Here is a 23,888-nt window from a genome sequence, read left to right on the forward strand (position 1 = left end):
TTATTATTATTATTATTATTATTATTATTATTATTATTATTATTATCATTATTACTTTTATATTAACTATATTATCATAACAAATAAATATTTTCCATAAAAGAGTATATTTGTTACAACTACCCTAATATTTCATATAATTATATATATATTAAGATTATTTATATAAATATTTACATAGCAAATTATTTGTTTTTAATATAATATTAAACTATATAAGTATTAACTATTTTAAATATATATAAATTAAATATATAGGATATATAATTTAAGATATAATATATAAATTTAATTGATTAAGAATATATGTATTAATATACATATGAATGATATAGGTTCGTGAATCCGAGGCCAACCCTGTCTTGTTCAATATCGTCATATGTATTTTTACTACAAAATACAGTATGGTGAGTTTCATTTGCCTTTTTACCCTTTATATTTTTGGGCTGAGAATACATGCGCTGCTTTTATAAATGTTTTACGAAATAGACACAAGTAATCGAAACTACATTATATGGTTGAATGATCGAAGCCGAATATGCCCCTTTTTGCTTGGTAACCTAAGAATTAGTAAACCGATCTACTAATTGACGTGAATCCTAAAGATAGATCTATGGGCCCGACGAACCCCATCCAAAGTACCGGATGCTTTAGTACTTCGATGTTGTTTTTATCATGTCCGAAGGATTTCCCGGAATGATAGGGGATATTCTTATATGCATCTTGTAAATGTCGGTTACCAGGTGTTCAATCTATATGAATGATATTTTTGTCTCTATGTATGGGACGTATATTTATGTGAAATGAAAATCTTGTGGTCTATTAAAATGATGGAAATGAATATTTATGTTAAACAAATGAACTCACCAACCTTTTGGTTGACACTTTAAAGCATGTTTATTCTCAGGTATGAAAGAAATCTTCCGCTGTTCAATAGCTCATCCTAGAGATATTACTTGGAGTCATTCATGACATATTTCAAAAGACGTTGCATTCGAGTCGTTGAGTTCATCAAGATTATTATTAAGTCAAATATAGTTGGATGTATTATGAAATAGTATGCATAATGTTAACTTTCGATGAAAAGAATGTTTGTCTTTTAAAAACGAATGCAATGTTTGTAAAATGTATCATATGGAGGTCAAATACCTCGCGATGAAATTAACTATTGTGAATCGTTTATAATTGATATGGACTTCGTCCGGATGGATTAGGACAGGTCGTTAGATTAGTTGAGAAATTTCTTAAAAGATTCTTTCCGGCATCCAAAGCCGCGAGACTTCAAGGAGAAATTGTTACGTTCGCGCAAAAGCCAAATGAAACTCTATATGAGGCATGGACAAGATTCGAAAAGTTGTTGAGAGAATGTCCTCAGCATGGTTTAGATACTTATCAAATAGTACAAATATTCTACCAAGATTGCGATGTTACTACATGAAAAGACATCGACACAGCAGCTGGTGGTTCCATTATGAAGAAAACTGCAACCGAAGCTCACAAAATCATTGATAACACAGCATCCCACTCGCATGAGTGGCATCAAGAAAAAGATATCTTTCGTTCATCTAAAGCGGCTAGAGCCGATTCTAGCCATGACTTTAATTCTGTTTCCGCAAAAATAGATGCTTTTGAAAGACGAATGGAAAAGATGACTAAAGATATTCACGCAATACGAATCAGTTGTGAGCAATGCGGTGGACCACACTTAACGAAAGATTGTCACATTGAACAAACGATGGAACAATGAGAGAATGTTTCTTACATGAACCAAAGGCCGGGAAATAATTATCAAAATAATTATCAACCGCCAAGGCCAAACTTTAATCGAAATCAAAACATTCTTTACAATCCAAATGGACCCAACAATAACTCGTACAACCAACAAGGTCCGAATAACCAACCAAATCAAAATAACACTTTCAATCAACAAAGACCTGGCTTGTATAAACCACCACAACAAACCGAAGAGAAAAAGTCAAATCTGGAAGAAATGGTACAAAAGCTAATGGAATCTCAAACACAATTTATTACATCCCAAACCCAAACAAATGAGAGGTTTGATCAGTCATTAAGAACTCAACAAGCTTCCATTTTGAATCTAGAAAAACACGTAGGTACTCTTGCTAGCATGATGAGTGAGAGGGAATAAGGAAAGCTACCGAGTGATACTGAAGTAAATCCTCATAATGAGAATGTTAATATGGTATCAACGAATTCTGAAAAACCAGCATCAGAAGATGGGAAGGTTTTAGATGTGAGTAACAATGAAGAAGTTACAACACCACCACCACCCGAGTATGTAAAGCCAGTGGTGACACCATACAGACCACCCATCCCGTTTCCAAGAAAAGGAGTTGAGTATGAGCAAGTGATAGGTAATAAAGTTTGTGATACCTTTGGAAAAAAGAAGAAGAATAAGAAGGTACAAGAAACAAAAACCGTAAAAATAAACCCGGTGAAGACAGTTCCACCAAAACTTCCACCAAGGTTGGGTGATCCGGGTGAATTTATTGTTCCTTGTCTACTTAGTGATTGTGTCATGTATGATGCACTAGCATATTTAGGTGCGAGTGTGAGTGTTATGCCTCTTTCATTATATAAGAGATTAGGAGTAGGTGAGTTAAGTCCAACGAAAATGAGTGTTCGACTCTTTGATCAAACCATTAGGCACCCAGTTGGAATTACTGACAACCTACCCGTTCAAGTTGGTAATTTAACTTTTTTAGTCAAATTTATTGTCATTGACATAGAAGAGGACCCAAACATTCCTCTAATTTTAGGTCGACCATTCTTAGCATCTACCGGGGCATTATTTGATGTAAGAGAGGGTAGAATGACACTTAGTAATAATGAAAAATCGATCACCTTTGTGAGTCGAAAGTCTAAATCTCCACCAACCAAAACCGTTGAACCAACAAAAATGATTGGTAAGAACCATATTGTTTTACCAACTCTAACGGTAGTGCTTAACAATAATAAAACGCCTAAGTGTGGGGAAGATGAAGTGACACCTAATGATGACTTGATAACAAAGAAGCCCGTTGTTGATACGCAATTAAATGATCCCATTATTAACAAATCAATGAAGAAACTTATTAAACGGATTCGCGATGCTAGAACCAAGGGGAACTTTACGTTGAAATGCCCCGTCCTAATCCATCTGGATGAAGTCATCAACATTTGGTCCCATTGCGATGATCGACTCCAAATAATGTCTTTAAAATGAGCAAATGCACAGCGGAAGATTTCTTTCATACCTGAGAATAAACATGCTTTCAAGTGTCAACCAAAAAGTTGGTGAGTTCATAAGTTTATCATAAAATAATAAAATTCAATATTTTGATAGACCACAAGATTTAAATCCTGCATGGTACAAATGGGCCCGAATCCTATACCCACCTGTAATGTACATGCGATATCTTTTAAATACAGTACACCTTTCTCGTGTACGAAATCCTTTTTCATAAATCTTAATAACCGTACACATATCTCGTGTACAAAATATAATACACATAACCTGTGTATAAAAATCATTCTCTCGATACATAACATTCACATCAATTGGTGGCAATTCTCATGTCCACATAATTCAATGTTGGCAATTAGCATGTCCACATAATTCAATGGTGGCAATTATCATGTCCACATAATTCAATGGTGGCAATTATCATGTCCACATAATTCAATAATAATCCACAGAACTTCTGTCTGCATAATAATTCATTCGAGGAATGTTTTTCTTGTGTCTATCTCGTCAAACATTTATAAAATCATTTCGTGTATTCGCAGTTCTAAATATATTTCAAAAACATTTAATAAAGCAGTTGTAAAAACAGCGCATGTATTCTCAGTCCCAAAAATGTAAAGAGTAAAACGGAGCAAATGAACTCACCATATTGTATTTTGTAGTAAAAATACATATTACAAAACTGAACAATGCAGGGTTGGCCTCAGATTTACGAACCTATATCAGTATTATATATCAGATAATATCATAAACGTATTAAATATTAATTATATAATATTTATAAAAGTTTTATGTTAAATTCCAATATGTACTTTATTTACTTATTACATACTTAATTCATATATTATATATGTATACTAAATATATTTATTTTATATACTATAATATTAAGTTATCATAATATTCAATTATTAATACTTTTGTCGATAATAACAATAATAATATTAAAAATTTGTAATATGATACTAATAATAATATTTATAATAATTTGTATTATGTTCATAATAATGATAATAATGATCATAATTATAATATTAATAATAATAATAATAATAATAATAATAATAATAATAATAATAATAATAATAATAATAATAATAACATGCTACTTTACTTTAATAATCTAATGATAATAACAGTGATAATAGTAAGAATCATATTTATCATAACTTTGCGATTAATTTCAAAACTTATAAGTACGGTTCCTTTAACTTAATTTCTTAGTCATATTTATAATTGTATATGTATTCATATAATTTATAATTATTTTCTATAATTTTTACCATAACAATTTTTATTATTAATTTTATAATATAGACATTTATTAACATGTTCATAATCATAATAATAATAATAATAATAATAATAATAATAGTAACAATAATACTACCTTAAAAACAATACTAGTACTAATAATGTTAGTGACACAAATTATATTAGTGTTAACAATAATAATAATTTACTTAATAATAATAATAATAACAATGATAATAATAATAAATGATAGTGAGAAAAGCTACCTCACCAATATTTCTCAAAAAGATTAAGACTGTCCATGCCCGGGCTCGAACCCGCGACCACTAGCTAACCCGACACTCCTCTTAACCATCGAACCATTACAGTCTTTCTGTTTAATATCTGATCTAATTAAAATATATCCCGTGATATCTGTGTTATTTATTCTTTCTCCTTCATCTGATAAGTCGACCAAAGATCAAACATACTCCCATCGCGTAATTAATAAAAATGTAGTTTTTTTTTAAATGCTAACCAGTAATAATTCAATTTGTTGTGACTGTTTAGTTTAATTAAAAAAAATTGTATACTGACCACGAAGAACACGTTTGTAACTCAAACATCAATAACAAATTAACGAACGTTTTAGCTAATACTTATAACATGAATTGTGTTTCAATTGATCCATAGAAACTTTCTCCATCATTAATTTTAACAGAAACGCTCTATAAAACTTTAATTTGATGGAAGAACACAAGTTTGACTTTTGAAAATAAAAGTTTGACTCTGAAAATTCGAATTCAAGACACGAAATTAGAACATGAAAACTTGCAGATAGTTAGATTAGAAGATTTAAAACTTGATTGCATTTACAGTTTTTGAAATTTAATTAGAAAAGATAGCTTTTGAATTTAAAATCCATGTACAGAGTACCTGAGTGTTCTTCGACCTTTTTCTGTTGAAATTCGATTAATTAAAAGACTGTAAATGGTTTTTGAAGTTATTGAATGATAATGTGAGGTTGGATGATACCAATTACAACTGTAATCGTTTCTTTTATCCTTCAATTTAGTCGACAGATTATTTTAGCAAGGACAGAAAGAAATAGAAGAAAATTAAAAAGGTTGATTCGATAGCTACTGAGTTTGGCTTCATTCATATGGATTTAATACTGATTAATATGAATTGAGATCAGAGAACAGATCTTCTACAGTTTGAGAGTGATTGTAAACGAATTGAGTAATTAATTTTTTTTTATTTTTTTATTTGATTATAGATTTAATCGTTTTTATGTTTATATAAATATATAAAATCTGTACTTATATTTATTTATTAGATATATCTGTACTTATATTTATATAAATCAGAATTTATATAATTTTTATATTAAACTCTGTAATATTAATTAATATTATAAATTTATTAATAGAATTCATTAATATTATTAATTTTAATAAGAATAACAATAATAATAGAATTTATAATAATAATAATTGTATAAATAATAATTTTCTCAAAATTTATACTAGAAGAAAGATAATAAAATTAATGAATATATTATTATTAAGTATTACAATAATAATACTAATTAGAATAATATTTGTAATAATAATATTTATATATATATATCAATTTCATATTTATGTATTATCTATTGATATTAATAATATATCAATCATTGAATAAAATATTTTTATTATTAGTGGTACTAATAATATTATTAGTTATAATAACATTACTTTTATTGATAATATTAATATTAACAATATATACTTATCTAATTTCATATATATATATATATATATATATATATATATATATATATATATATATATATATATATATATATATATATATATATATATATATATATATATATATATATATATATATATATATATATATATATATATATACATATATATATATGCACTTATATAATAATAGTAATGATACAAATATTAATATTAATGAAAGTAATAATAATACTACTTTAACAATTATATTTTCAACTAGTAACTATATTTAATATCGTAATATTACAACTTGTAAATCATCTTTACTAATTATTTATATATTCACATACCTTGGATATTTATTGTTTATCAATTTTATATATATTACAATATATATATAACATTACTTGTGTATACATATATATATATATATATATATATATATATATATACATATATATATATATACATATATATATATATATATATATATATATATGTTTATTTAATAACATCTTATTTATTTTGTACATTACACTATCTTTTTAATTCAAATGATTATTTGATATTATACTAATTCAAATTATTATATATACTTTTGTTTATATATATACATATACATATACACATTTATATACATTTAGTTATTTACAACAATTGTTCGTGAATCGTCGATAATAGCCAAAGGGTAATTGCATAAATGAAAAAATAGTTCCAATATTTTGTGACTCGGTTTAATAGACTTTGCTTATCGTATCAGAATCATTTACAAATTAAGTTTAAATTTGGTCGGAAATTCCCGGGTCATCACATACGTTATGTAACCGGTTAGTATACAATCTATCGCCTAAAGAAAAGGCAAAATTGGTTGACTTTGTGAATATTACACAGGAATCTGACCAATGGCTTAAAGCAAAAGTCACAGATATGCAAGTTGATTATAGTCCAAAAGAAATTGACAATGAAGTTAATCACAAATTCGACACCACAGCTACCTAAGTGTGGGGAGATTCAAATGTTCTAAAAAGAAAATGTTGTCTAGAGTTAGTTGTTCTGTTCTCGTGTAGTTCCGAGAATGGAATCCGATTGGTCTTTTCCACTAGCAGGCACTAAAGAACTAGTTTTCTCCCTCCATTCTGAATTTTTGTTTTATAGGTTTTGTATGAAATTAATATGCTTTTTAAATTTAAGTTTTGTGTGAATTTAAAAACAAAATTTACTTTATTTCATTAAGTTTAAAAATTGATTTCTAAAATTTGTCGTGAGTTAAAGACTAGATCATAGAATCGAAATTACTTTACCCAAAGACGGGGCAAAAAATTTTGTTATCATTTTTTTTTAATATTACTGATCTAAAGTATGCAAAAAAAATAATAAAAAAATAAAAAAACCCGAAAATCTTTGTTTTTAAAACACTCGCTTTAAAACGACAAATTTTAATTATTCATTTAAATTGTTTTAATAAATAAAGGTTTTATAAAAAAAATATATTATATATATGTTTGTAGTTTATCTTATGTACAAAACAGGGTAAAACAGCGCACTTTCAAAGACTGACATTAAGTTCAGCAAAAGCTACTATTTTTAACGACAAGACATAAAATATCAAATGTGATATAAAACAATATGTTTGCAAACTCGGTATTTTTAATCATTTTTCTACACTAATCACCCTCATAAATTTAAATTTTTACTGATTTCTTGCAAATGAGGGCATTGCAAGATCTCAAGTGTGGGGAAGGGTTATAAATTCTCTCGGGTTTACACTTAGTTTTAATTGCCAAATTTTGTGAAAATTTGAAAAAATTTCAACTAAATGAATTCAAAATCATGTTTATACATATTTATGAACGATAAAACTAGGTTATAATACCGAAATTATTGTTACCTCGGAGAGAACATAAATGGGGAAACAATCCAGAACGCTTGAATTCATTTAAAATGGAATAGAAGAGAATAAAAAGGAAAAGAAAAGAATAAATAAAAGCTAAGTGTGGGAAGAATTTATCAAGTTCTTCAAAACATATATCACATATTTGTACAAGATTAATGCAGGTACTTTTGCTTTGGACTAAACTAATCAGTTTTACCCGATTTACTGTAATATATTTGAAAGAAAGATGGATCTACACGATGAATCAATTCCATCATTAAAAGGAAGTAAAGTCTTCCGAAAAAGACACGCGCTTCTTGATTTAGGTCAGGAAGTTGTCGTCCAGACCAGCTGTAGGTTGACGAAAAATCTAGAAAATCATTTCTAAAATCAGTAGGAAATCCACGGACCTCAGCATCAAACAGGGTCGCCAAGTGGTCAGACTTATCCTAACCATGAGAGGATCTGTCTCGTAAAATGGGGAGGGCGCCGTGCAAATTAGCTTGATAAGACTAATGAATCAGACCTCCAGAAAGAATAATCTCCTTAAAGATTAAAAATCAGATTTTAAGACTGATATTACTCAATCCTTGAGATTGACCTTAAAAATTGAGAATTCATACTCATGGAATTCAATGATATCTAAACTCGAGCTTGAAAGAGAAAATATTTTGATCAAATTAAAACCGATTTATTTTCTGAAAACCTATTTTCAATGCGTTCATTACCATTGAACGTAAAATCCTGAGAATTCATCATAATTCATTAGGTTACCTGAACCAAATCGGGTGTCAACCGTAAGAACGGTGGTTGCATAGCATGGTCGAAGACAGGACCTTGTGCCAGACTAAAAAATTATAGGGTGATCTTTACTATTTCTCCTACAAAGGATAGTAATTTCATCCGACACGTTTTTGACCATGATCATCTGCATGTCATTAGACATTGCCTTAACAGTTGCTTGTTCATCGCTTTCCTTTATAACCGGATGGTAGTTTACCGAAAGGTAATATACGAAGCAAGTATACTGGACGTGTTGCTTTCCTAATACAAGGTTAGCAAGTGAGTGGCGCAAAACCACAAGTTTTGAGCTAAAATTTTCAAATCTGAAACCCACAAAACCTACAAAAACATTTTTGCAAACACCGGTGAAGGGTTATTCCGAAAAACTTGTCTAGGGTAAAATCTAGCTTGAATTTTCAAAAGATCAAATGTTTTCATAAAGATCCAATTTTCTTAAAGGATCTAAATTTTTATAAGTCATGTGGGACTATAAACCACATCGTTACTATCATTGTTTATACCGCCGTATTAAAATCACTGTTGTACAAAGTGTGAGAATAAAAAAAGTGATTCGAGTGAAGTGTGATTTAATTTCAAGTTCTGTATTGCTTGAGGACAAGCAACGTTCAAGTGTGGGGATATTTGATAGTGCTCTAAATGAACATATATTTAGTATCAATATCCTTCCAATATGTAAAGCTTTTAGTTGCAATTGTTCTATTTTTATATAATATTCGTTTAAATAAATAAGTGCGAAGACAAAAGAAGAAAATGACGATTTGAAGACACAAATGACCAAAAAGCTAAAAAGTACAAAGTACAATCCAAGTGGTTCAATTTATTGATGAGAAACGCCTAAAAATGACAAGAGTACAAGCTGCGAAATGTAAAGTACAAGATATCTAAGCGTACGAAAAGGCATTCGAAAATTTGGAACTGAAACATAAACCGAGCATCAATGTACAACTCAACGGAGCTAAAATTACAAGTCAACTATGCACAAGAATATAATATAATATATATATAATCTTATGAAATTATATATTATTATATTATATATTATAATATTCAGCAGCCCACGTTTAACTCAATTTGGTGAGCTGGAATCCGAAGCTCCGCACTCGCGGAGCTGTAAGGCACAAAAGTACCGCACTCGCGGAGCTGTACAGTTCAAAGTGGGCCTATAAAAGCTCACGCATTCTGCTCGAATTTGGCATCCCTTTTTCACTCAATCTCTCTATCTATATACGATATATATATTTATATTTATAATATTAAAGTTTAATTTAATATTAATAATAATTTGGGTTATTGTAAGAAATGTTTTACGGGTTTTAAAGTCGAAACTCTGTCCGTGTAACGCTACACGATAAATAATCACTGTAAGCTATGTTCTTCCTTTTTAAATTAATGTATCGTAACTAAGTTATTATTATGCTTATTTGAGCCGAAGTAATCGTGATGTTAGACTAAATATTAAAGACGGGGTTATTGGATTTTGTACCATAATTAATGTTTGAACCAAAGACCGGCTCTTGTAGGCATTTGACTATAGACTATTAATAGATGGGAGGTATTGTCTAATTGAGTGACAACTCATTGGAGTCTGTTGAACGTATCTTCAAATTAATTAACTTAATAATTAATAATGATTATGGTTGTCATATTTAATGACATTCATACGGAATCTATTATAATCATTTAATTAATTCTTCGGGTTGGGTAATTGATTATTCAAACTGATCAAGTGGGTAAATTAATATTCATATCTAATCAAAACAGGGGTGGATTACATACAGTGATAACTGGTGTAATTGTTGACAGAAGTGATAACTGCGTTACAGTTTAAATCTTTAATTAGTTGGAATATTTGACTTCGGGTATAAGGGTAATTTGACGAGGACACTCGCACTTTATATTTATGATCGATGGACTATTATGGACAAAAACCATATAGGTTTCAAATAATCCAGGATAAAAGGACAATTAACCCAGAGTAATAAATTAAAATCAAAACGTCAAACATCATGGTTACGGAAGTTTAAATAAACATAATTGTTCTATTTTATATCTCATCGTATTTTTATTTACTGTCATTTTATTTATTGTTATTTATTTTACACACTTTAATTATTGTCATTTATCTTTACGCTTAAAATATAAAATCGACAAACGGGTCATTAAACAGTAAACCCCCCTTTTATATATTATTATTACTATATATAATTATATACATTTTATATAAGTATAGTTGTTAAAAATATAGTACGTATTTACTAGCTCCCTGTGGAACGAACCGGACTTACTGAAAACTACACTACTCTACGAATAGGTACACTGCCTATAAGTGTTGTAGCAAGGTTTAGGTTTATCCATCTATATAAATAAATAAAACTTGTATCATATTTCGCCGTATTTCATATTAAAAATTAATAGTATTTTGTACTACACCTCGCACACATCAGTCATCCCTCTCGACGAGCTTACGATTGATGATAAACTCCACTTCGTGGAAGAACCCGTTGAAATTATGGACCATGAGGTCAAGACCTTGAAATGTAACAATATTCCGATCGTCCGAGTCTGATGGAATGCAAAACGAGGACCTGAGTTTACTTGGGAACTGATAGTTAAAGCTAAGGGGTATAAAATACTATTAAATTTTACTAGGAGATACTATTAAATACGATACAATTTTACTCAAGATATTTATTTATTTATTGAATAGATATACTTAAACCTTGCTACAACACTTATAGGCAGTGTACCTAATCGTACAGTAGTGTAGTTTTTAGTAAGTCCGGTTCGTTCCACAGGGAAAATCTTTTAATCAAAGCTTAACGCTATATTAGTTTAAATTTATAAAAATACAAATATATATATAAGTAATATTATTATTATAAAGGGGGGTTTTTACCGTTTAATGACCGGTTTGTCGATTTTAAAAACTTTAGTCGCAGTTAAAACCAAATGTAAAATATTAAAAATAAATAAAAGACTTAATTTAAAGCGTAAAGTAAATAACGATAACGAAATTGCGATAAATAAAAGTGCAATAAAATAAACTTGTGATAATTAAAAAGTACGATAATTAAAAGTGCAATTAAATACAATAACAATAAATAAAAGTGCTATAATTAGAAGTGCAGTTAAATATAAAATAAAGGAAATTAAATATGAAATAAAAGAATTATGCTTATTTAAACTTCCGAAATCATGATGTTTGACGTGTTGATTTTAGTTTTATGCCCATGGGTTAATTGTCCTTTGTCCTGGATTATTTAATATGTCCGTCTGGTTTTTGTCCATAACAGTCCATCAGTCATAAATATAAAGTGCGAGTGTCCTCGTCAAATTATCCTTATACCCGAAGTCAAATATTCCAACTAATTGGGGACTTAAACTGTAACAAGATTTTAATACTTTGTTTAATAATTACACCAGGATGTCGACTGAATGTAACCCAAGGTTTTAATACTTTGTTATCAATTATGCCAAGTGTCCTTGTACATAATTTCACCCCTGTTTTAATAATTCTAGTGGCTATTAATCCATTCCCGAGTCCGGTTAAATGAACGATTATTCGTACATATCCCATCGTGTCCGATTGAGTGTATATGGTTATTTATAGGGACGTCCAATTGTAAATCTTTATATTAAAATTAACAAACTATCATTTAGTTAAACAAATATAAAGCTCATTAATAGCCCATAGTCTAATTTCCACAAGTGTCGTTCTTTTGTCCAAACCCCAATTATGGTACAAAGCCTAATTACCCAATTTTAATAATTAGCCCAACATCATGATTACTTCGGATTAAATAAGCATAATAATAACTTAGCTACGAGACATTAAATTAAAAAGGTTGAACATAACTTACAATGATTAAAAATAGCGTAGCGTTACACGGACAGAATTTCGACTTACATCCTTACAACATTCGCTAACATACCCTTATTATTAGAATTTAAAATTAAAATTAAAATTAAAATATAAATTATATATATTTACGTATACATATATAGAGAGAGATTGAATTTTTTTGGATATTTTTGCGATCAAACTGCGTTTGCTTTTATAGGGATTTGAGTCCAGGTGAGCTCTGCGAGTCGCGGCCTTTTCCCTCTTTGAACTCCGCAAGTCACGGAGTTCGATTTTACAGCTCACACCATTTTGGAGCCTTTCTTGCCGACGGATTATTATATAAATATAATATATATATATATAATTTATATAATTAATTATATATTATATTATATTTATATACATAGTTAACTTGTAATTTTTAGTCCGTTGCGTTGAGTGTTGAGAGTTGACTCTGGTCCCGGTTCCGGATTTTCGAACGTCTTTGCGAATAATTTAATATCTTGTACTTTGCGTTTTGAATCTTGTACTCTTGTAATTTCGAGACGTTTCTTATTAATAATTGGAACCTCTTTGATTGTATTTTGTACTTTTGAGCTTTTTGGTCGTTTGCGTCTTCAATTCGTCGAATCTGTCTTTTGTCTTCACCTTTTATTATTTTAAACGAATATTACTTGTAAATAGAACAATTGCAACTAAAAGCTTGTCTTTCTTGAGGAATAATGCTATGAAATATATGTTCGTTTTTAGCATTATCAAATATTCCCACACTTGAGCATTGCTTGTCCTCAAGCAATATAGTCTTGAAATACTAGAATCACTTCTTTATTCTTCACACTTTGTACATCAGTGATTTCTATACGGCGGTATAAACAATGGTAGTAACGATATGATTTACAGTCCCACATGACTATAAAAATTTAGATCCTTTAAGAAATTAGATCTTTATGAAAACATTTGATCTTTTTGAAAATTCAATCTAGCTTTTACCCTAGATAAGTTTTCCGGAATAACCCTTCACCGGTGTTTGCAAAATATTTTTATGGGTTGTGTGGGTTTCAGATTTGAAAATTTTAGCTCAACACTTGTGGTTTTGTGTTACCCACTTGCTAACCTTGTATTAGGAAAGCAACACGTCCAGTTCACTTGTCCCGTATATTACCTTTCGATAAACTACCGTCCGGTTGTAAAGGAAAGCGTTGAACAAGCAACTGTTAAGGCAATGTCCCCTGACATGCTTTTAATTATGGTCTATAACGTGTCGGACGCAATTACTATCCTTGCTAGGAGCAATAGTAAAGCTCACCCTTATAATTTTTCGGTCTGGCACAAGGTCCTGTCTTTGACCATGCTATGCAACCACCGTTCTTACGGTTGACAACCGATTTGGTTCAGGTGACCTAATGAATTCCAGGTGAATTCCTAGGATTTTACGTTCAAAGGTAATGAACGCATTGAAAATGGGTTTTTAGAAAACAAATCGGTTTATAATTTGATCAAAATATTTTCGTGTTCAAGCTCGAGTTTAGATATCATTGAATTCCATGAGTTTGAATTCTCAATCTTTAAGGTCAATCTCAAGGATTGAGTAATATCAATCTTAAAAGCTGATTTTTAATCTTTAAGGAGATTATCCTTTCTGGGGATCTGATTCATTAATCTTATCAAGCTAATTTTCATGGTGTTCCCCCCATTGTACAAGATAAATCCTTATCATGGCTAGGATAAATCTGACCACTTGGCGACCCTGTTTTATGCTGAGGTCCGTGGATTTCCTGCTGATTTTAAAGATGACTTTTCTAGATTTTTCGTCAACCTACAGCTAGTCTGGACGACAACTTCATGACCTAAATCAAGAAGCGCGTTTCTTTTTCTGAAGACTTTACTTCCTTTTAACGATGGAATTGATTCATCGTGTAGATCCATCTCTTCTTTTCTTTCATCGGGTAAAACAGTTTAGTTTAGTCCAAAGCAAAAGTATTTTCAGTTATTTGTTACAGAAATATGTGACATATGTTTAAAATAACTTGGTAAATTTTCCCACACTTGGCTTTTATTTTCCTTTCTATTTTCCTCTATTCCATTTTAAATGAATTCTAACATTTTGGTTTGTTTCTCAATTTATGTCCTTTCCAAGGAAACAATAATTTCGGTGTTAACACCTAGTTTTATCGTTCATAAATATGTATAAACATGATTTTTAGTTCATTTAATTGAAAATTTTTACTAGAATTGGGTAGTCAGTATATAAGACTAGGGCTGTTCTTTATTATCAGAGAGCACTAGATTCTAATACAACTACTACTTTACTAGTATTTTTAATGGTAACCAAGTGTTTAAGATAAAAATTTTTAAAAATCCGAAAGAATTTAACCCCTTCCCACACTTAAGATCTTGCAATGCCCTCATTTGCAAGAAATCAGTAACAATTTAAATTATTGAGGGTGATTAGCGTAGAAATGATTAAATTTTACCAAAGTTTCCAAACATATTTGTGTTTGTTTGCTGAATGATAAATGGTGCATATCATTTGTTCATTCCGTCTTGTTGTTATATCACATTTATTTTGCATCTTGTCGTCAAAATTAGTTGCTTTTGCTGAACTTAATGCCAGTCTTTGAAAATGCGTTGTTTTACCCTGTTGTGTACATAAGATAAACTGCAAACATATATACATATTTTTGAAGTTTGGTATATTACCCCACATTCAAACATTATTAAAATCTAAAAATAAAAATTAGTAAATTATAAAAACTAATACGATTCCAACATAAGTATTAAATGTATCAACATTACAAATTATAAAATAAATAAAACTAAGTAGACTAGGGAGGATACTGATACCAGTAGGGGTTCCATGCATAACCATATGTGTTATAAAATGCTTCGGCTGGGTTATACATAGGATACGGTGGTTGGATCTCTATAGACCAGGGAGGAAATACGGGCGATGGAGTAGGAATATAGTTTCTACCTACATGTTGGCAATGAGCTATGATTTAGTTTTGATAAACTTTCCAATCTTCAAATGCTCGATGTCTAGCATTTTCATACTCTTGTGAAGCTATAAACCTTTGCATTTCTGTCATTTCATTTCCTCCTTCCACATTACCTGGCTGTTGGTTTCTCTCAACCTGTGGATGTCTACCATGGTATTGTACTGCGGCGTTATTTCGCCTCTTCAAAACCTTCGCACCATGGTATACATTTAAACCTATTGTATCGCGGGGTTCTGGTTCTTCGACTAATAATCCCCCTGACTTATATCCACACCGAGATATTCAGCAATCAAAGTAATAAATATACCACCTCCTATTATGCTATGCGGTCTCATCCCCCTAACCATAGCTGATAAATAATAACCCACACAATAAGGTATACTTACAGCGCTTTGTGGGTCTCGAATACACATGTGGTAAAACAAATCCTGTTCATTTACCTTTTCCTTATTCTTACCTCTTTGTGTAATCGAATTAGCTAAAAACCTATGAATTACTCTTAACTCTGCTCTATCTATATCCAAATAAGAGTAATTTCCCCCTTTAAATCGGTGATGGCTAGTCATTTGACTCCATCCACCATGCGTATCAAAATTTTCATCAATTTTCCTACCGTTCAATATCAACCCTCTATAATCGGCAGATGCTAACTCCTCAGGCGTATATATACGTAAGGCCTGAGCCATGTCTAGTAGAGACATGTGGCGCATCGAACCTCCTAACAAAAATCTAATAAAAGATCGATCGGTTAAACTAACTACCCGATCATTTATTTCTATACTACACAATAATTCTTCACACCATACTTTATATACAGGTCTACGCATGTTGAATAAACGTACCCAATTGTTAAAAGTAGAATTACCATACCTCTGTGTAAGTAATTCTCTAATTGGCCCGGCTAATTCTACAGCTTCTAACGGTGCCCATTCTATTACCCTAGGTACTTCAACAGCTTTAGAATGAAGAGTATGCAAACCCCTTTGGTATTTTGGATAATCTATCCAACGTCTGTCAAATCTCAAGTTCGGGTGCAAATCTTCCAAGTGCATATCAGAAAATGTCATAACTGGATGAAGTATATCTTGTTTGTAGTAGTTATCCACCTCCTGTTGTTCCACATTCTCAGCAGGGGCATTGCGAGCTTGGGATGAAGATTCACCCCTTTCAGTCTGCAAAACACATCAAACACAATTTTTGTGCATCCAAATATGCATTAGTGTCAGCAAAATCATCAATCAAAATAATTACAATGACATGTTCAATTCATATCAAACTTAAGCTCATTTACATATTTTTATCAAATCTACACTTTTTCAAATAAGCATATACAAAAATGTTCGCCAAGTTCATAAGCATTCAACTTAAATAACATGTCAAAATAATCATTACTAGCAATTAAACAAGTTTCAAATGGCATTATCTCTTAAAAATCAAGTTCATGAATTTTAGACTTGAAAAAGTCCACTTTAATTCTCAAAATCATGTTTAGGCTCAAAGTTTGGATCATTTAACTACCTAAACATGTTACACTACTTAATTTAGCAACAATTCATGACAAAAATCGGCCATAACCTGTTTATATCAAAAAGCCCCAAATTGCTCAAGAACACAAACCCTAGATTACTCAAAATTTGAAGTTTAAGGCTTCTAATCATGTTAAATAGCATCAATCTAGGTTATACAAGCATAATACATAAGCAATTTAAGCATAATTACACTAAAAAGTATCAAAATCGAATTGGGGAAAAATTGCTCAAGAACACCAATTTTCGGATTAAATGGTGTAGAAATTTACCGTTTTTCTTGAGTAATTCCTTGATAGCATCCTTCTCAACATGATTTTAGTAAAAGATTTGATGAAAAACGGTCAAAAATTGCGAATTTGGTGTGTGTTTTTCGGTATTTTCGGGTGTATTTTCGCAGTTTGGAGTGTGGTTGTGGGTGGACTGGTCTGTTTCTTTGCGTTTTATTTTTTTTTCCTGGGTTTTTGTTCCTCCGCGAGTCGCAGCATTTGGACCTTACAAACTCCGCAACTCGCGGCGTTTGGTTTTTTTTTTTTATATATATAAAACCTTATACTTTATAAAACTTATAATTAATTAAATTTTAAAAATTTGTTTTTCCTTTAGGAGCGAGGGTGTTTCGGATCGATGTCCTAGTCCGTCCCTCGACAAAATTTTAAAATTTGTCAATTCAAAGCGCGGTTTTAAAAGTAAAGATTTTTGGGTTTTTTTAATGTTTTTGGCATACTTTAGTTTAATAAGATTAAAAATAATGATAATAAAAGTTCTCGTCCCTCCCTCGGGTAAAGCAATTTCGATTTAAAGACCTAGTCTTCAACTTACGATGAATTTTAAAAATCATATTTTTAACTTAGTGAAATAAAGTAAATTTTTGTTTTTAAATTCACACCATTTAAATTTAAAATGCATAAAATTAAAAATTCATATTTTAAAAATTAAAAATTCACACCAAACTTAATTAAAAATTAATATTATAAATTCACACCAAACTTAAATTATATTTTTGTTTTTATACATGCAAACTTATATTAAAAATATTAATTTTTCAAATATTTACAATTTTAAGTATATTGATTTTAAAAAGTTTACAATATTATTTTAATATTAATTTTAAAAATAAAGTAAAAATAAAATTAAAAATCTTGTTGGCTTTTATCCCACTTTAATCAATCAAATATTATCAAAAATATGCGCCCCTCTTTTCGGTAAAGTAATTTAGGTTCCATGACCTAATTTAACTCATGACGAATTTTTGAAATATTTTGGGTTGATTGATTAAAGATATTTATACCTTAAGAATAAACGTTAAATTTCGCAGTGATGTAATAAATTTTGGTATGATATCAATAATTTCGGTCGCCAAACCTAATTTCATCGAATACCAATTTAATACTTTATAGCGTACAAATTAGCGTTTATTATCAAAAGGTTAAAAATGAAAATAAAAAAAATAAAAACTGTACAGACTTACCTGTGAGATAGTATTCTTAGTGATACGATCTATCCCACTCATAAGATAGTCGGTTTAATTGGTTTTCCATAGCTACATAGGCGTAACCTCGAGCATTCAGTGTTTTTTCTTCTAAACATATGAACGGTCCGTCTCTGCATAAAATAACAAATTCGGTGTTTGAATAGTTTTGATTATTTGAACATTTACCTCCATGTGACCATTTTCCGTATTTGTGACATCTTTCTAGGTGTCGTGCTCTTCTTTTTGCTGCAGATTTTGATTTTCCTTTACCAAATTGTAACTTATTATCTTCGCATCTGAATTCTTTTCTTACTCCGTCCAATCTTTCTCTGATTACTGATACTATTTCACTCGGATGTGTGTCATTATTACGTTTAGTGATCAAAGCGTGTAGCATTAGACCATGGTTTAGTTCACAGGCAGTCTTCATTTCGTAAAAACCTAAAAAAATAAAAATTCAAAATGGGAGGAGAAGACTAGTTCTTTAGGGTCTGCTAGGGAAAGACCATTCGGGTTCCATTTTCGAGAACTACACGAAAACAGAAAATCTAACTCTAACAGAAATACATATTATCCTTTAAAGACTTGATTCTCCCCACACTTAGTTAGCTGTGGTATCGAAATTGTGATTAACTTCGTTGTCAACTTCCATCGGACTATCTATGTAGTGTTTAACTCTGTGACCATTAACTTTAAATTCAATTCCATTTGAATTTATTAATTCTATCGTTCCGTATGGAAAAACTCTTTTGACTATGCATGGTCCAGACCATCTTGATTTCAATTTTCCAGGAAATAGCTTGAATCGTGAATTGAAAAGAAGAACTCTGTCTCCTTCTTTGAATTCTTTTGAACTTCTGATTCTTTTATCATGCCATTTCTTTGTTCTTTCTTTATAGATTAACGAATTTTCGTATGCTTCATGTCTTAATTCTTTTAATTCGTTTAATTGACTTAATCGTAGACGTCCGGCTTCATTTAAATCAAGATTACATGTCTTCAAAGCCCAAAATGCTTTGTGTTCAATTTCTACTAGAAGATGACATGCTTTTCCATAAACAAGTCTAAAAGGTGTGGTTCCAATTGGAGTTTTGTAGGCTATTCTAAAAGCCCAGAGTGCATCCTCCAATTTAATGGACCATTCCTTCGGATTTGATACTACGGTTTTTTCTAGAATACGTTTTAAAGCTCGGTTGGTATTTTCAACTTGTTCACTTGTTTGTGGATGATAAGCAGTGGAGATTTTATGAGTTACTCCATATCTTTTAAGAACTTTCTCAAGTTGATTATTACAGAAATGAGTTCCCCGATCACTTATTAAAGCTTTCGGTGTTCCAAACCTTGCAAAAAGACGTTTTAAAAAGTTGACTACAACTCGTGCATTGTTAGTTGGGAGAGCTTGTGCTTCCGCCCATTTAGATACATAATCAATGGCTACGAGAATATAGAGATTATTATGAGATTTTGGAAATGGACCCATAAAGTCAATACCCCAAATGTCAAATACTTCGCATACTTGAATGACATTTTGTGGCATTTCATCACGTTGACTTATTTTTCCGACCCTTTGGCAAGCATCACAGGATTTGCAAAGAAGGTGTGCGTCTTTGTAAATTGTAGGCCAATAGAATCCAGCATCATAAACTTTTCTTGCTATTAGTTGAGGCCCATAATGCCCTCCTGTTGGTCCTGTGTGACAATGGTTTAAAATTTTACTAGCTTCATCTCCGAATACACATCGGCGTATTATTCCATCTGGACAACTTTTAAACAGATGTGGATCTTCCCAGAAATAGTGATTTATATCACTAAAGAATTTCTTTCGTTTTTGGTATGATAATCCTTTTTCAAGGAATCCACATACTAAGTAGTTTGCATAGTCTGCAAACCATGGTATTTCATTATAATCTATCTTCAATAGATATTCATCAGCAAAGTTGTCTTGTATGGCCGATTCATTTAGAACTTCTAATTCGGGATTTTCAAGACGAGAAAGATGATCAGCGGCGAGATTTTCTGCTCCTCTTTTATCTCGGATTTCAATATCGAACTCTTGTAAGAGTAAGATCCAACAGATTAATCTTGGTTTGGCATCTTGTTTCGAAAATAAGTATCTAAGAGCAGAATGGTCGGTATAGACCACCGTTTTTGCTAGAACGAGATATGAACGAAATTTGTCAAAAGCAAAAACAATAGCAAGGAGTTCTTTTTCAGTAGTTGTGTAATTCGTTTGTGCTCCTTGTAACGTCTTACTAGCATAATATATAGGTTGAAATCGTTTTTCAATCCTTTGTCCTAAAACGGCTCCCATTGCAAAATCACTTGCATCGCACATTAGTTGAAACGGTAAATTCCAATTCGTTGTTATCATGATCGGCGCATTAGTGAGTTTCTCTTTAAGAATATTAAAAGATTTGATACATTCATCTGAAAAGATGAATGGAGCATCCTTTTCTAGGAGTTTATTCATAGGAGTGGCAATTTTAGAAAAATCTTTTATGAAACGTCGGTAAAAACCGGCATGCCCTAGAAAACTCCTAACTCCTTTAACATTGGTGGGATGTGGAAGTTTAGCAATTACATCTACTTTAGCTCTATCCACTTCAATTCCTTCCTTTGAAATTTTATGACCAAGAACGATGCCTTCTTTAACCATGAAATGGCATTTCTCCCAATTAAGTACTAGATTTGATTGTTCGCATCTAATAAGCATTCGTTCTAGATTAACTAGACATGATTCAAAAGTATCACTGAAGACTGAAAAGTCATCCATGAAAAATTCTATGCATTCTTCTATCATGTCGTGAAAAATCGCCATTATGCACCTTTGAAAGGTTGCAGGGGCGTTGCAAAGTCCAAATGGCATGCGTTTGTAAGCAAAAGTACCATAAGGGCACGTGAACGTGGTTTTCTCTTGATCTTCGGGTGCTATTGGAATTTGAAAGTATCCGGAAAAACCATCTAGAAAACAATAGTAACTATTTCCGGCTAATCTTTCCAACATTTGATCAATAAAAGGTAAGGGAAAGTGATCTTTTCTGGTGGCGTCATTTAATTTTCTATAATCAATACATACACGCCATCCTGTTACAGTCCTAGTAGGAATAAGCTCATTTTTTTCATTTGTAATGACAGTCATGCCACCCTTCTTAGGCACGCATTGAACTGGGCTTACCCATGGACTATCAGAGATTGGATAAATTAAACCTGCATCTAGCAGTTTAATAATTTCTTTTTTAACTACATCTTGCATATTAGGATTTAGTCTTCGTTAGCGTTGCACATACGTTTTATGACCTTCTTCCATAAGGATTTTATGTGTGCAATACGAAGGACTTATTCCTTTAATATCATGAATCTTCCATGTAATGGCTGGTTTATGAGCTTTCAACACAGAAATGAGTTGTGATTTCTCATTTTCAGTAAGAGAAGACGATATTATTACAGGTAATTCAGATTCACCATGTAAATAAGCGTATTCCAAATGGTTTGGAAGTGGCTTTAACTCTAATGTCGGAGGTTTTTCTATCGATGATTTATATCGATATCTGTCTTCTTCTTTTAGCATTTGAATTTCTTCTGTTGTTGGTTCATATCCATTAGCTATTAGTGTAGCTAACATTTTAGCTTCATCAATTGGTTCATTACCTTCTCCTAAAAAACATTCTCATGTTCCTTGTAATTCTGGAAATTCTTCTAATAATTCTGCATGTGAATCTATAGTTTGAATACAATAACATGTATCATCTGCAGATTGCGGTTATTGCATTGCTCTATCAACTGAAAAGGTAACACTCTCATCCTCTATACTTAGGGTCAATTTCTTACCGAACACGTCTATCATTGCTTTAGCCGTGTTTAAGAATGGTCTTCCTAATATGAGAGGAACTTGAAAATCTTCTTCCATGTCCAGAACAACAAAATCTACTGGAAATACTAAAGTACCAACTTTGACTAGCATGTTCTCCATTATCCCTCTAGGATATTTTATTGATCGATCGGCTAGTTGTATGCTTATTCTTGTTGGTTTCAATTCTCCAAGGTCTAGTTTAGCGTATAGTGAATACGGTATTAAATTTATACTAGCACCTAAGTCTGCCAATGCTTCTATTGAACTAAGACTACCCAGAAAACATGGAATTGTGAAACTTCCTGGATCAGATAATTTTTCTGGTATCTTATTCAACAGCACTGCTGAACAATTAGCATTCATAGTAACAGCCGAGAGTTCTTCCATTTTCTTTCTATTTGAGATTAGATCTTTCAGAAATTTAGCATATCTAGGCATTCCTGAAATCACATCAATGAAAGGAAGATTGACATTTATTTGTTTAAACATATCCAAGAATTTGGATTGTTCGGCTTCAAGTTTTTCTTTTTTCATTTTACTCGGGTAAGGAAGTGGTGGTTGGTAAGGTTTAACATAAGGTTTATCCTTAACTGTGTTATCTTCATTAACATTTTCAACTACCGGTTCTTTTTCCTTATCTTGATCAGGTTGTGGTTCTTGTGGAGTAGGAATAGCTTCATCAGAAGTTACAGGTATTTCAGGTGGTTTAAGTGTTGTACCACTTCTTGTGGTAATGGCTTTAGTTGTTTCATTCTGGGGGTTAGCATTTGTATCACTAGGTAAACTTCCCGGTTTTCTTTCACCTATTAACCTTGCTAGGTTACTTACTTCTTGTTCCAAGTTTTGAATAAAAGCTTGTTGATTTCTAAATGCTTGAGCATTTTGTTCATTGGTTTGTTTTTGAGATGTGAAAAACTGCGTTTGAGTTTCAACTAGCTTTGTCATCATATCTTCTAAATTCGGCTTTTTATCATCGGTTTGTGGTGGTTTGTTTTGAAAATGAGGTCTTTGCTGATTGTAAGTATTATTGGATACTTGTTGATTGCTAGGACCTTGTTGGTTGTTGTATGGAATATTTCGGTTATAGTTCTGGTTTTGATTGTAAATCGGTTTTGGCAGTTGATAATTATTCTGATAATTTTTTCCAGGCCTTTGGTTTATTTATGAAATATTCTCTCTTTGTTCCATTGTTAATTCAATACTGAGACAATCTTTTGTCAAATGTGGTCCTCCACACTGCTCACAACTAATTCGTATTGAGTGAATATCCTTAGTCATCTTTTCCATTCGTCTCTCGAC

General features: G+C 31.1%; 1 non-coding gene across 1 annotated transcript; it reads right to left on the reverse strand.

Annotated features, from left to right (window-relative positions):
- Positions 1–1,276: 1,276 nt before the first annotated feature.
- Positions 1,277–1,383, reverse strand: LOC139903153 (small nucleolar RNA R71). The gene has a single exon (XR_011777995.1). It is a non-coding gene; the product is annotated as a small nucleolar RNA R71 (small nucleolar RNA).
- Between the last annotated feature and the right edge of the window lie 22,505 nt (positions 1,384–23,888).

This window comes from Rutidosis leptorrhynchoides, chromosome 3 (assembly GCF_046630445.1).
Source record: "Rutidosis leptorrhynchoides isolate AG116_Rl617_1_P2 chromosome 3, CSIRO_AGI_Rlap_v1, whole genome shotgun sequence".
NCBI lineage: Eukaryota > Viridiplantae > Streptophyta > Magnoliopsida > Asterales > Asteraceae > Rutidosis > Rutidosis leptorrhynchoides.